Raw genomic sequence first — 13502 nt, 5'->3', positions numbered from 1 at the left:
GGAAATCCAGCTGTCCAGAGCAGCTCCCAGGATGGTGTCCTAATTAAGGAAAGCTAAAGGAAGTGCTGTAAATGGCGTTACAAACATACGCAATAAATCCACTGCATTTGACAGAACAAGCTTGCAAAATAAGCCGTCGAGAAAGCTTCCTTCATTCTTGAGGTTAAATGTTTAAGCTGTTTAATGTATTTTAAGTTTTCTTCTAGTTGCTTTCTTGCAACACAATTCAAATGGACATAAATTATATCAACTTTTGATGGTTTGCGTTGTGTCAAAGCAATTGTGTTTTCTGAACTACGTGCTATAGTTTTTTTTTTCTTAGCTCTGTAGGTTTGTTTTCCCCACAGGGACGCAAATTATGATTCTATAAAATCCATCGCATATAAGGAAATTTCTGTTAATGCCTTACTTAAAATCCCACTGCAAACTATAGAAATAACGGTAACAACCTTTATTTAGTTGAATAGATTTTGCATCAGGTCAAGTATGACTTTTGAGAAGACACGGTCTTCGCAGAGTTAGAGAATATGTGTATTTAGACAGTCAATGTGTAAAATTATATGTACGGGTGGTATGTACAGGGCTGCAGCCCGGGCTAGCTTTAGTGCTTTCATGTTTTGTCAAAGCTGGAGCTTAAGCAGCAAAGGCAAAATCTTCATTCAGCCCAACTTCAAACCCGAGATTTTTTCTGTAGTAAAAAGGAATAGGAGAGCTAAAGCGTTTTCTCCGTGGTGAGGGGGCGGCAGGAAGGAAGAAAGCTTTCTTTTGCAGAGACCTTGTCGCTTTTAGCATTGCAGAAGCCCATTCTGAAGGAAAGTTGATGGAACACAAACGGGAATTTCCTCAGCTCTCCTTCCTGCTTCTGTCTTTGCCTGTCTCACCTTTTGAGAACCTGATTTGTATTTGTATACATGTGTGTGATCCCGATTTCGTTGTTTGCCTTTTCACACAGGCACTTTCACCTACATCTCTCCCCCCCCACCCGCCCCCTTCCCTCCCTTCCTCTCATTTGGCAGCCAGTTGGGCTTCTTCCTGCCTTGAATACCACATTCCCTGGTTATTCAAACTCAGTCATTAGCACCCTGTCCCCCTACTGAAATTATGAATGAAAAGCCTTGTTGTTCTTTACAAATAACTCGGGCTTCCTCGGTCAGTCAAATTCAAATGGAAGTGACTGCCAGACAAAGCGCCTGTATGATGGACAGTCCTCCCAGCAAGTGATCAAGGCACACAGGAAGTTTTTAAAGGCACAATATAGGTAGAGCAGCCTGGGCGTTCCCCCCCGCGCCCCGGGTGTGGGCTGATGAGCGGCGATGAGGGGGAGTGGGGCAGCCCCCTCCTGCCCGCCCCGCCGGAGCGCGGAGGGCGACCGGCCGCTGCCGCCCTGGAGTCCCCGCCGCCCCTTCGGAGCTCGCCATGGCGACTCCTGCACCTTCGCCCGAACGGAGCCGGGGCCGGGGCCGGGGCCGGGGCCGCCGCGTCCCGGCGCTCAATGCCGCGGGGGTCGCGGGCCCCGAGCGGCACAACCCCCCGCCGGCGGGGCGCATTGTCCGCAGCCCCTTTTCACAACGGGGGAAAAGGTAATTGACAGCCCCATTGTCCGGCCCGGCCCCCCGCGGCTTTAAAACACTCCGGGGCCCCAGTCACACGTTGTCAATAAGAGCTGTCGGAGGTGACGAGTGAAGAAGGGCTGTTCAGGAAACAGTTTGAGCCCTTCAAGTGGACAGGCCTCAGTGACTTCTCCGGCACTCTGGCTGCCACAGGCAGCCCCTTCAAAAATAACCTTAAAGCAATAAATCAAACATGTTTCCTGGACTATACAAGGAACAGCTGGTTATTTTTCCTCACTTCCACTCCCCCTCCCCCATTCTTTTTTTTTTTTTTAACCTAAAAATTATTTAAGCACAGGAAATCAAGCGTGTCAAAGTTTGGCAAAGCAGTTTGGGTGATTTAGCAGTCACAACACTTCTTTCTCTATTAGTCGATCTTTGGGCTTTCACTTTTTTATCTCCTCATTTCCACTGGCTTCTGCATCTGCTCTGGTGGCGAGGATAACTAGTCCCTTGTCTCGTGCACAGTGAGGGAAGTTTTCGTTGTAGTTTTGCAAGGATAAGGCATTCTCCCTGATTCTCCTCTCTCACAGGAACTCTCTGTCCTGGAGTTCAAAAAGATGTCTTGAGCTTAGTCGATCTGTTTATTTAGGAACAAAATCCCTGCACCTGAGAATTACTGAAATGTCTTGCCATAGGCAAGTCTGGACGTCTATGCCATACTTAGTGTTTTACATACGCAGCACTCACTGCCCTTATCTGTCTGATGCAGGCAGTGGCTGATGTATCATCACACATGACACATCTTATATGATGTGTGTGCATAGGATGCATTACATTTTAAATACAATTACAGGTTTTTCTCCAAAGGCCTCTGCAACCTTAGGCTCTGTTGCTGCAGCTGGATCCACACCGGCCAGCACTTGCGTTTGCACCGAGCTGTTTTAGGAGCCCACCTGCCTGGATCTGATTTCAGCCTTGGAGCTGTCATTTCCTGCCATCAAATGAGGTAGTCACTGTATGCTAACTAACTAAAATCCAGATCTGTTAGATTTAGTGTTGTCGTTTAGCAATGCCCGATTCTGCTAATATATTCAGTGCTTGGCACTGATGATGCACTTAGGAAATAAAAGGCAGGGGTCAAATATTCATTGCAATATTCTGCAATGTCCCTGCAGTGCGACTGAAACATTGTATTCCAGCCAGAAATGTAACTCTTCAAAATACTGACAGTAAAACAGAGACTGAACTAAGGAGAAAAACAAACTTTCCTGAAGGTTTGGGCCCTGTGAAAATCGAGTCAAAAAGAAAGAACTAGCTAATCTCCAACAGCATTAAATTCTCCTTACCCACATGACACAGGTTGTGTGTTCCTATTTCTTTATAATGCCACCTATTAACAAGATATAAAGAACATCCCTGTTCGATTAAGGATGACCAGAGGGTATTTAAGCAAAATAAATTGTCTTGAGAAAGGAGGTATGTAGCAACTGGCTTAAATCTGTGATCTATAGATACAGTACAGTTTACTCACTAACCCACCCTTCCTGGCAGCTCTGCACTCATGGGTCAGGCCATGGGAAGATTTGTTTGTTTGTTTTATTTGTGGAGTATTGTTACTATCTTTCATTTGCAATATGATACATTTATATGTCTTTTAATACAATTTCATCTCCTTGTGCATCTACTTCCTGTTCACCTATCCATAGTGTATTTCTGCCATATTTTAAAGACTAAGGTAACATAGACTTACTAAAAGCCTGAGACTAGTTTACAGGCAATTTTAGCCAAAACTTACAGCATGCTGTAAGACAGCGCCTTCCTGAATACCTTTTGAAATCTTATGGGAGTAAAAGCTGTTCGAAACCTCAGACCAGATGCTTTGGTAGGATAGAGTCTTTAGATGATTGCAGATTACTTCAGGCAAGGATCTCCTTCCTGTTTGGCAACTTCCTAGAACACTTTTGCAACAGGATAAATAAACAGCTTATTATACTGAGGAGGAGACACTCAGCTGGGGTGATGTACCATTGCTAACTTCCACCCTCTGAGAATCCAGCTCCACATGGAAGTCAGGGGTTATCCATATCCTGCAAAGGTTTCTCATGTTGGGAATCCATGATGGAGAAGATTTCACTCTATGGAACTTTTTCACTTACTCTTTTTGGCTGTCAGCAAGGATTACACATTCTCATTTGTCACGTTAAACCCATTAATGCTAGTCTAAGGTCTGCTCACACAGTGTGTATGGCAATATTTTGCTGTTAAACTGAGTAGCATTTTAGAACTTGCCAACGTGGGTGCTTTGCGGTGTGTCTTTTGTGTTGAGGAGCGGTATAAAAATTCATGGTTAGCAAGTGTACTATCACCTTTGCTCAGTGGTGCAAAATGACTGCTTGGATAGCATTAGAACAGTGAGCAAAAAACCAAATAAACAAACAAACAAACAAACCCCCACAACTAAACAATAATAATGACAAAAAACTCTGCTCTTCACTGAGCTCCGTGCAGGAAAGCGCTTGAAAAGCCATTACAGAATATGTATGCGTATTCCCCAGCAGAGCTCAATCCTTCACTTCTCAATTCTTCTCACCTTTTTGGAGAGGCAAAAGAAAAAAGAAATACACCATTTTGGAACACCGTTGGCAGAGGAAGCTGGTGTCAGTACTTTCCTGACAGACCTTTCCTTCTTAGCTAAGCTCATTTTTAATGGGGGATGAGAAGCAAGTATGACAAATATTTGTCTTCCGATACACAAACAGGCCTGCGAGGTAAGGCTGCGAACCCTGCCATCTGAAAAGAGTGACAGCAAGATGGCAGGGGGGCTGACATCATGTGCTGAAAGAGGAGTGACAGCAAGGCTGACAGAGAAGCTTAGCTGGACAGTCAAGTGTGAAGAAAAGGCAGCTGGATGGATGTCTGTAGATGAGAAGATGGGCAAAAGGGTGACCAAGAATTAGTAACTTTCTGAACAGGAGGATCCATTTTACTTATTTATTTATCTTCTTATTTCTTGCCTCAAAGCCCTGGAGAACCATGCCCTGTCCCTGGATTGCAGTGAGGAAAGTGTTCTTGCTTTTACTTTGCCTTTGCCTCAGTCGTGCAGTCACAGTCCCTTAACATTTATTGTGAAATCTAAACTCTATTAGAGTCAACGGGAATTTTGCCATCAAATTTAGTATAGCCAAGATTTTACTCAATACATAACTCCAGCAGTGTCAGCAATGCTGTACTTACATAGACCAAGGCTAAATTTGGCCACAGGAAGGGAACATTTCCCACATTTCCTCCCCATCCCTTCTTCCCCAAAGAAAGATGTAAGAGACTGTTGAAGGACAGTTAGTGGTCATTAGTCAGATCTGTGTAAGCAGTGAGAACTTTGAGGAAAAACACCCATTTTGCAAGGTATAGGCCAAACACAGCCTGCAAACTCAATATATCCAGTCGGTAGCCTACTCTCAGAAGTCCTCTTCTGCAGGGACAGCTTGGGAATGAACTGCGTAGCACGTTCATGGTTTCTGGGAAACATTGTACTATTATACTTTGCATGTCAGTCCAACAGACCACGTACACTCCACCTCAGGCTACATGAGTTGTAAGGGCTGGGATATAAGGCTCTTGCTGGCTCTTAGGAGGAGCTATGTTGTCCAGACAGCCAGAAAAAAAAAAAATAGGAGCACTTATTTAGGTCATGGTAGAATTTTCTTTAGAGGTTCTTGTCAGTACTTCCACCATTCAACCAGGAAGAAGCTGGGCTGCCAAATGAATTGAGGTTGAAGCCTGTTTCTGAACATATCTCTAGGTTCAGTAGCACATAAATGTAACAGATGAAGTTCTGAATCTTTTGAAGTGTATAGGAAAACTACCCTTGACTTTGATGAGGTCTGAATTTCATCTTTTTCCCATCACCTCCTTCTTCCCCCTTCACTTTATTCACATCATAAAATAAGAACTGAGGCCCATGTGTATTTTTGTATAGCTGTTTAGATTCCTTTGAGCTGTGCACTAGCATACAGGCTCTGTTTTTATGTACAAAAGCCAGCTATACATATGCAATTGCAGTAACTGTGCATGAGAAGATCCTCTACAACCTTAGGCCTCAGCTTATGAAAATTTGATCCCGGAAGCTTTATGGTTCCAGGCTCTTTTAGGGAGAGTCAGGAAGCCAAGGGATGCATCTGCCTACTAGATTTTGCAGTGAGATTTTTACTTGGGAATAAAACCTGTAAAATGCTGAGTTTTGCTGTTTCCTTTAACAAGATTCTCATTGAAGGCATGGTAAAGTGGGATCCAATTTTGTGAGAATCCAACAATAAGAATCATGAAGAAAAGGCCTTAATTAACTTTGTCTTTAGGTTTTCTGGAGTCCTTTGTATGGATTTTTTAGTGCATGGAAGAGCTTAACTCATATTTTTCCTCTGGCTAGAGCCTGGGGGCAAACAGTCCCTGCTGTTGTCAGCTGCACGAGTAAAACAAATATCATACATTTCATCCTAAAAAGTTTTGCAGTTGTTTGGCTTCAGGCTCATGGAACTTTTACCTGAGTAATGACAGGAAGATAAGGCTCATTAGCTAATTAATTCTCATAACACCCAGGTCACACCCCTCTCGTAGTTGGTTGGGCACAGGTGTGTTGGATACGCGTATGTGTACAAACATGCCCTTTGGAAAACGGCATCTCCTTTTTGTGCAGTGGCTGCTGCACATAAGCACGTGTTGTGCCACTAAGTGTGGGTGATTTGGAGGCAAATTTTTGGCACGCCATGTAGCCACCATGCCCGGGGATATCTCACATCTCATCTTGGTGAAATTCCCTATCTGTGTCTGCCTTGGTGTTCCAGGTGCTAAAAGTTATTTACATCACAGCAATCTGACACCTATGTTATCTTACGGCTGTACTCACGAGGCATCCAATGGTGCTTTTAAGCACTGAAAGTGCAGTCATGAAGTTTTAAAAACCTTTTATTGGGGGAAAAATGGGGACAGACTGAAAAACGAAGCTCGGCTCTCCGGTCGAAGCCCAAAACAATCAATGCTGCTGGCGCCCTCTGCTGGCCACGCCGCCCCAGGGCACCCACACTAGTTCAGCATCAAATAAAAAACTTTTTTTTTTAAGGTGGGGTATCAGCTAAATAGCTAAATAATAAGCCACTTAAGATCTTTTTTTGTTGCCTCATTCAGTTTTTCGGAAACAAGGGGTTGAGAAAGAAGCAGAAAGTGCAGACAGGCTGCATGATTCTGCATTTATACTTACATTCAGCCTGAATATGCCACTTCTCGTAACATCATCTGGCCAAAAGGGGAAAAGACATATTTAAAGTGTCATTCATAGCAAATGGAACAATAGCATGTCATTATTATTTTTTTTTTCCTCCATGAAAACCATATCTAGGCTGACTGTCACTATTTTCTAGCTTCTGCTCTTCATTCTAGGTGTTTTGGAGGCTCTTAAATTATTCATATAGCTAACCTATTTATTTATATGATTTAATGAGTATTAAGTAAGGCCTTTTTCTTTTCTTCTCCTTTAACAAATACTAATAAATTACAATATTATCCTTTAGTAAATGACCATTTGCACTCTTTAATGACCTGCAATTTAACCCATGTATTTTATTTCTTTTAAGTATCCTGGCTTTTGAAGTCTCTCATGACCAATGACAGAACCCAAGGGAATGGCAGGAAGATGTGCCGGGGGAGGTTTAGGTTGGATATTAGGAAAAGGTTCTTTACCCAGAGGGTGGTGGAGCACTTGAACAGGCTCCCCAGGGAGGTGTCACGGCCCCAAGCCTGACAGTGTTCAAGAAGAGAATGGACAAGGCCCTCAGACACATGGTGTGACCTGTGGGGTTGTCATGTGCAGGGACAGGAGTTGGACGTGATGATCCTTATGGGCCCCTTCCAACTCAGGACATTCTATGACTCTATGATTTCTGAAAATGTATGTATCTACTTTTAACTGTCAAATTGAAAATAATTGTTTTCCAATTAATTCCGTTATGCAATGATGATGCTGGAGAAAAAAATAATGACAACTCGCTATTATTTTACTTAGTACTTCTCTTATCTGGGTATCCCTTTGTTTGCAGTGGAAAAGTTGGTGAAAGTGAACACGAAAGACTTGTACAGTGAGGTTTTTTTCTTCCTATGTTTTAACCAGCTTTAGCTATGAGACAGTGCAAAACTGACTGAACGATTGTTGATGAGGTGTCTCTCCAGGAAGAAATGCAAACCTCTCACTGAGGAATGGAGCAGAAGTAGCAGAGATGGTCTTGTGCTGGGTGTAGACATTGGCTCCACACTGACTCTTCTGCATGGTCCTTGCTGTTGGGGAGTGATGAATAGAGGGCAGACAGCCACTGCCATGTGGTACCTTTGTGTTTGCTACTCACCAGCTGGAGTTCATTGTTCCTGTCTTCTGTCCCTTCTTTATCCACTTCCTTTCTTTCCTTCCTGCAGAGAAGGACATACCTGAAAGGAGATCCAGTTTGTCAGAGGTCAGATCTTTAACAGTTTTGCTTCAGGAAGAAAAATTGCACTAGAGACTACTTTGGTATAACATAGTGTAGAGGCTTCAGTGTAATGCAGATGGGGAAAGCACATCTTATGCAGAGTTAGGTGAAGCCAACATCAAGGTTGGCCAAGGTTGAAATATCAATGTACACAAACAGTACAAATCACATAAGTCTTGGACAAATCAGGTGACACTCTCACCTTCAGACAACGTCCTTGGCTACAGTTCCAGAATACTATGATTAATTTCAAGGGTTAGACTTCTTCTTGGGCCATGCATTTTCTCCAAAATCAGTGACAGTGTCTGATGCCATGACCAAACTAACTTCTTAAAACAGAATCTTTATATAGTACAGAGACACTTCAAAGAAAACAGATTTGAAACCAATTAAAGAAATGTATGCATGTTTAGCTTTTCCCTGAGGCTTATCTCTCTCTAGATCTGGGAGGGCCTAACAAACTTCAGCACTCTCCATGCACTTTTCTCTCCCTCTCTCTCTTTCTCTTAGCATATTTCCTTAGACAGCTTCTAACAAGTAACTACAGCAAGATGGGAAATGTTTTTCCTGTTCCACAGTGGGACGAGACTTTTAAACTTATATACCTAGTACACATAAAAATACTCCCCCCGCCCCAAAGATTCTTGCTGAATAAATAAAACCAAATGATTGGGCAACTAATACAAATATGATTTCACACTTAAAAGAGTAGGTAGTCATTTATACCAAGTAAAATATTTTCAATAGGCAACCATATACTGCTGGGATTCTTTACAAAGCAGCTGCAGTAGCTGGTGTTGAGTAAGCCTTAATATTGCCCTGGCAGCTTCCCCATTGCCATTTGCTCAGGAGATAAGTTAGAACCTAGAAAGATTGAAGGGAAGAGTGCGTGTCAGTTAAAAAGAGGAAGCTGAAGGAAGAGGACGTGGGTGGAAGACCTGTTTTGAACTTAAGCAGTTAGACAAAGAATAGTAAAATGAAGAAAAGTGCAGTCTCAACTTGGCTTCGGGCTGGTAGATTGTATAACCTGAAGCAAAACCTCATAGTATGAACTTCTGCTTAATTTGGAGGAGGCAGGCTGACGAGGAATCCTGAAGTGGGTTGGGATAAAAGTTCTCTGAAATTAACCCAGATAAAGGAACAAAATGCACGATTTCCTTCAGTAAACACAGTTTTAAAGGAGTCTGATTATATGTCCGTCTTCTGAATGCAACAAGCAAAAGGAAAAAACTATGTGAGAGTGCTCTGTTGATAAACCCTGTTACGCAGTCTCAGAGAAGACTGCAGTTTGGCTTCTGGTATAATGAGTTGGGATGTGATAGATAACTTCACGATAACAATTCGAGTTAAGTGAGGTGAGTTGGTATTTGTACTTTACTTTCCCAGGTACTGTTCAAACTGGAAGGCTGTTGGCCTCTCTGGGTTTGATGCAGATGATGTTTATTTCTCTCATTTAAATGGAAGTAGTTTTTGTTTAGACCTGAGAGCATTCCTTAACAATAATTTGATCAGAAATGTTACAATCCCACAAAAGATTTTTCTGATAGGAAAAAGCTCCCCTCCCCATTCCTACCTAGCTTTAACAATATGACTTTCCTTATCAACCAACAAGTGCTTTCCAATTCATATTCTTTTTCTCCCTTAGGCTCCTTAGTTTTAAATAAACCTTAGAGCAGCTTATTGGAGACAGAATCATTAACACACATTGCTTGCCAGTGTGCACAGAAGTGCTTTCTCTGGTATGTTTTTAATTGGTTTTACTACATTTTCTAAAGTAATTCAGAAATTTCTCATAATTGATGGTGGTGGTAGGGTAAATTAATTTCATTGACCAAATTACAAACATAATTCCCCAAATTATTATTATTCCTTATATTTGTATTTAGCGGCCTGAGCAGTTGTACAACTGCTACAGGTACCGTTGTGTTGGATCACACGTCAGTCTTGCTCAAAGGTTTGTGCCAGCGTTTGGAAGGAAACATGATCATGCAAAGGTTGCAAAGTCATATAGTATTGCATGTTACAAAAGTGAACCAAAAAAAAGTCATTTTCTTTAAACATGCACACTCAGAAGACAAATCTTGCTCTACTGGTAGCTGAATTTTGGAGTGATGCTACAGTTTGCAGTAGCTGCACAAGCATAGCCTCACATAAAATGCTTTGCGTTCATCTAGCCCAGAGGGTCATAAAAAATGCATTTTATGGAAAATACATTATTTTTTAATGAAACTTAATTTAGCATTATTCTTGTATGCTCATTAGTACCACCCACTCTGTGGTTAATTTAGAACAAAGCCATCCAACTGGTAGCCTATGGGATATTGTGGCCCATAGGACAGTTCTAGTCCTCAGGACAACTACAACATCAGATAAGAATTATTTGCCCTGAGAAAACATCTGTAATATAACCCAGCCTGCAGTAGTCAAGAAGCAGTGTAGCCCTCAGTTAGATCAGCATTGGAAGTCTGAACGTCTCACATAATATGGATCACATGTGCACAGTGAGGAAAATAACTGGGTTATCATGGAGAGAATGCATGGAAGATGAATCAAAGCTTACTCAAAATTGCCCCCCACCAACAGCTGTGAGTGACCTTATTGGGCCTGTTTGAATGAGTCCAGAGGAGGGCCATGAAGATGATCAGAGGACTGGAGCAGCTCTCCTAAGAAGACAGGCTGAGATAGTTGGGGTTGCTCAGCCTGGAGAAGAGAAGGCTTCAGGAAGACCTTATTGCAGCCTTCCTACAAGAAGCTGGAGAAGGACTTTTTACAGGGGCATGCAGTGATAGGACAAGGGGTAATGGTTTTAAAATGAAAGAGGATAGATTTAAATTAGCTATAAGGTAGAAATTCTTCACCATGAGGGTGGTGAGGCACTGGAACATGTTGCCCAGAGAAGCTGTGGATGTTCTATCCGTGAAGAGTTTAAGGCCAGGTTGAATGGGGCTTTGAGCAACCTGGTCTGGTGGAAGGTGTCCCTGACCATGGCAAGGGAGTTGGAACTAGATGATCTTTCAGGTCCTTTCCAACCCAAACTATTCTATGATTCTATGACACAAACATTTACTCAAGTGCTAGATTCACACAGTATTATGCCTACAAATGAAACTGAAGTGCTTGCACTGGTAAGGAAGAAATAAGGGCTGTGCTAAGGCAGATGGACTCTGAGAGCTGACCAAGCCTATTCTCATTTTCAAGAAAAAGAAGGAAATGCTAAGGTGATGATGAAGGAATCAGAGAAAGGCATGAACGTTTGAAACTCTGCATACACAAATAATTTGTCTTTTTTTTTTTTTCCCCTCCACTTTCAGTAGCACAAATGATCTCCCAGATACTTAACCTTATCTGTCACTATACAGGAAAGGTGGAGTTTGTCTTCAGAAACTTATGGTTAGGGTTAATGGAGTACTGTCAATGTAGAGAAACAGACACTTTTAGAGTACAGTTCACCAGCCCTATTTCAGATGTCTGCTACGGGTTAAGATGGGAGATGCTATACAAGTGCCTCTTGCTCTCCAAACCAGGATGACTCATTTGGAGGTAGATGTCTTTAAGCACTGTGTTAGTTTCATGATGGATATCTTTATTAGGTCAGGTGAAAACCACTGTAATTCAACTCCTATCTCCAGGTTCCTTCATAGTCTTGGACTGGGAAAGCACTGATGATAAACTGGTCTTTCATAAATACATTGGACTCTTGTGAGAGCAATATCCTATATATATAAGACAGAAAAGACACGAGGTATTTATCTAAGTTAGTTCTATACCAGAAATACATGCTGGAGCAATTAATACAGTCTAGGATAATATGAGAGGGAATAATAATACAACTGTGGTCATAAACCTCTTCTTTACACCTGCAAATAGAGAAACTGATTATTCCCTTGGATATTTTTGCTAGATTTAACCTCTGTTCTGTAAAGAGGTTTATCCTCTCTGTATGAGAAACAATATTGACTTGTGTTGTAGCATGCTGGCTGCTGGATCAGCTGTCGCTAGATAACAATGTATAATTGCATACTGCCTACATGAGAACATCCTGTCGCCTTGTCTCCAAGAATAACTTCACTGTAGAGTACATTGTTCTGCAGGGTCACTGCCAGTGAAGTCATGTGCTGTGGACCTCCAAGAACTGGGACAGTTACATTAGTCCAAAAGTCCCTGTTTGAAAAAGGAAAAAAACAAAACAACAAAGAAAAAAAAATAAAAAACCCCCAATCCCCAAAACAACAAAACAACAACAAAACAAAAACTCAACCAACAAACCAAACCCAACAGAAGAATGCCAGTGGTGAAATTTGCAAGGAACAAAAATTAAGCCTGCAAAAGTTAAGAAGCTTTATTTTCTTTACAACTTTAACACTCCCTTTATGCTAGAACTTTTAATTATATGATTACATTTTATTTTTTCTTTTGGGCTTCTGTCTCGTTTAGTGCACAGCACAGATCATGTTCATTGACTTTCTGCTTACTTGACATTTTCTAGGTGTTATTTCATACTGCTGACTGTGAACCATTTACAAATGTATTGTAGTTTAGACATTCTTGTCCTGATGTATCTCTTGCTGACACCACTGGCAGTTGTGAGTGTACTAGTTGTGGAGGTTAAGGTCTTACATGACTGCAAAGAAGTTCAGTACATATGTATGAGTGGCAAGACGCTCTCTTTCTTTTTTCTTTCCAGTATTTTAAGTGGTCTTTCCTCCTACCGATACAACTGTATCACTGAGAAAATTATTGCCTTAAACAGTCTTTTGTGGTTGCTGTCACCTCAAAAAAAAAAAGAGACAAAGGAATAAAAGAGTGTTTTAAGTGTATTAGGGAAGAAGTGAATGTTCTACTCATATCTGGAAGCACAGATATAGAAGTATTTATATTCTCATAATGGTAGTTCATTTTAATTTTTCTCTGTTTCCCATGGGTTTGCACTACTAATGACATATACAATTGTCACAGAAGCATTTTAATCAAAAAGGTAAAGAGAGGTGGGCTTTTGTCACTTTTATGCATCCATAGTGGAATGGTTAATTTTAGATTACTGGTTACTAGTTGCAAAGTGAACACTATATGGTTTATACTGCAATTTATCTAACAAAATAACCTTTTATTTAAAACCTAGAATTTTGCAAGCCTTGTATTTTTTAAAGTTATTGTACTGAGTAATGCAGAGTGTTTTAATACGCCCATTTCAAATTGAGCAAAATGCATTAAATTAAAATTTGTAATTTTAGACTGGGTTTCCAAATAATTCAGTGATACCAGTTTTCCTGTTGGATCTGCTGACAGAAGGATTATGCTGTCCTTTTCATTAGAAGAGAATGGTTATCAGGAAGATAAAGCAGTTTTGTTTGGCATCAGAAAAAAAACCCTGTGACACTCAGACATGCAATGTAGTCTCAGTCGACCCGAGACACAGGTCTACTGCACATTTCTGCATGCA

The sequence above is a fragment of the Caloenas nicobarica genome, chromosome 1, assembly GCF_036013445.1.
Source record: "Caloenas nicobarica isolate bCalNic1 chromosome 1, bCalNic1.hap1, whole genome shotgun sequence".
Classification (NCBI taxonomy): domain Eukaryota; kingdom Metazoa; phylum Chordata; class Aves; order Columbiformes; family Columbidae; genus Caloenas; species Caloenas nicobarica.
Note: the sequence above shows the minus strand (reverse complement) of the source record.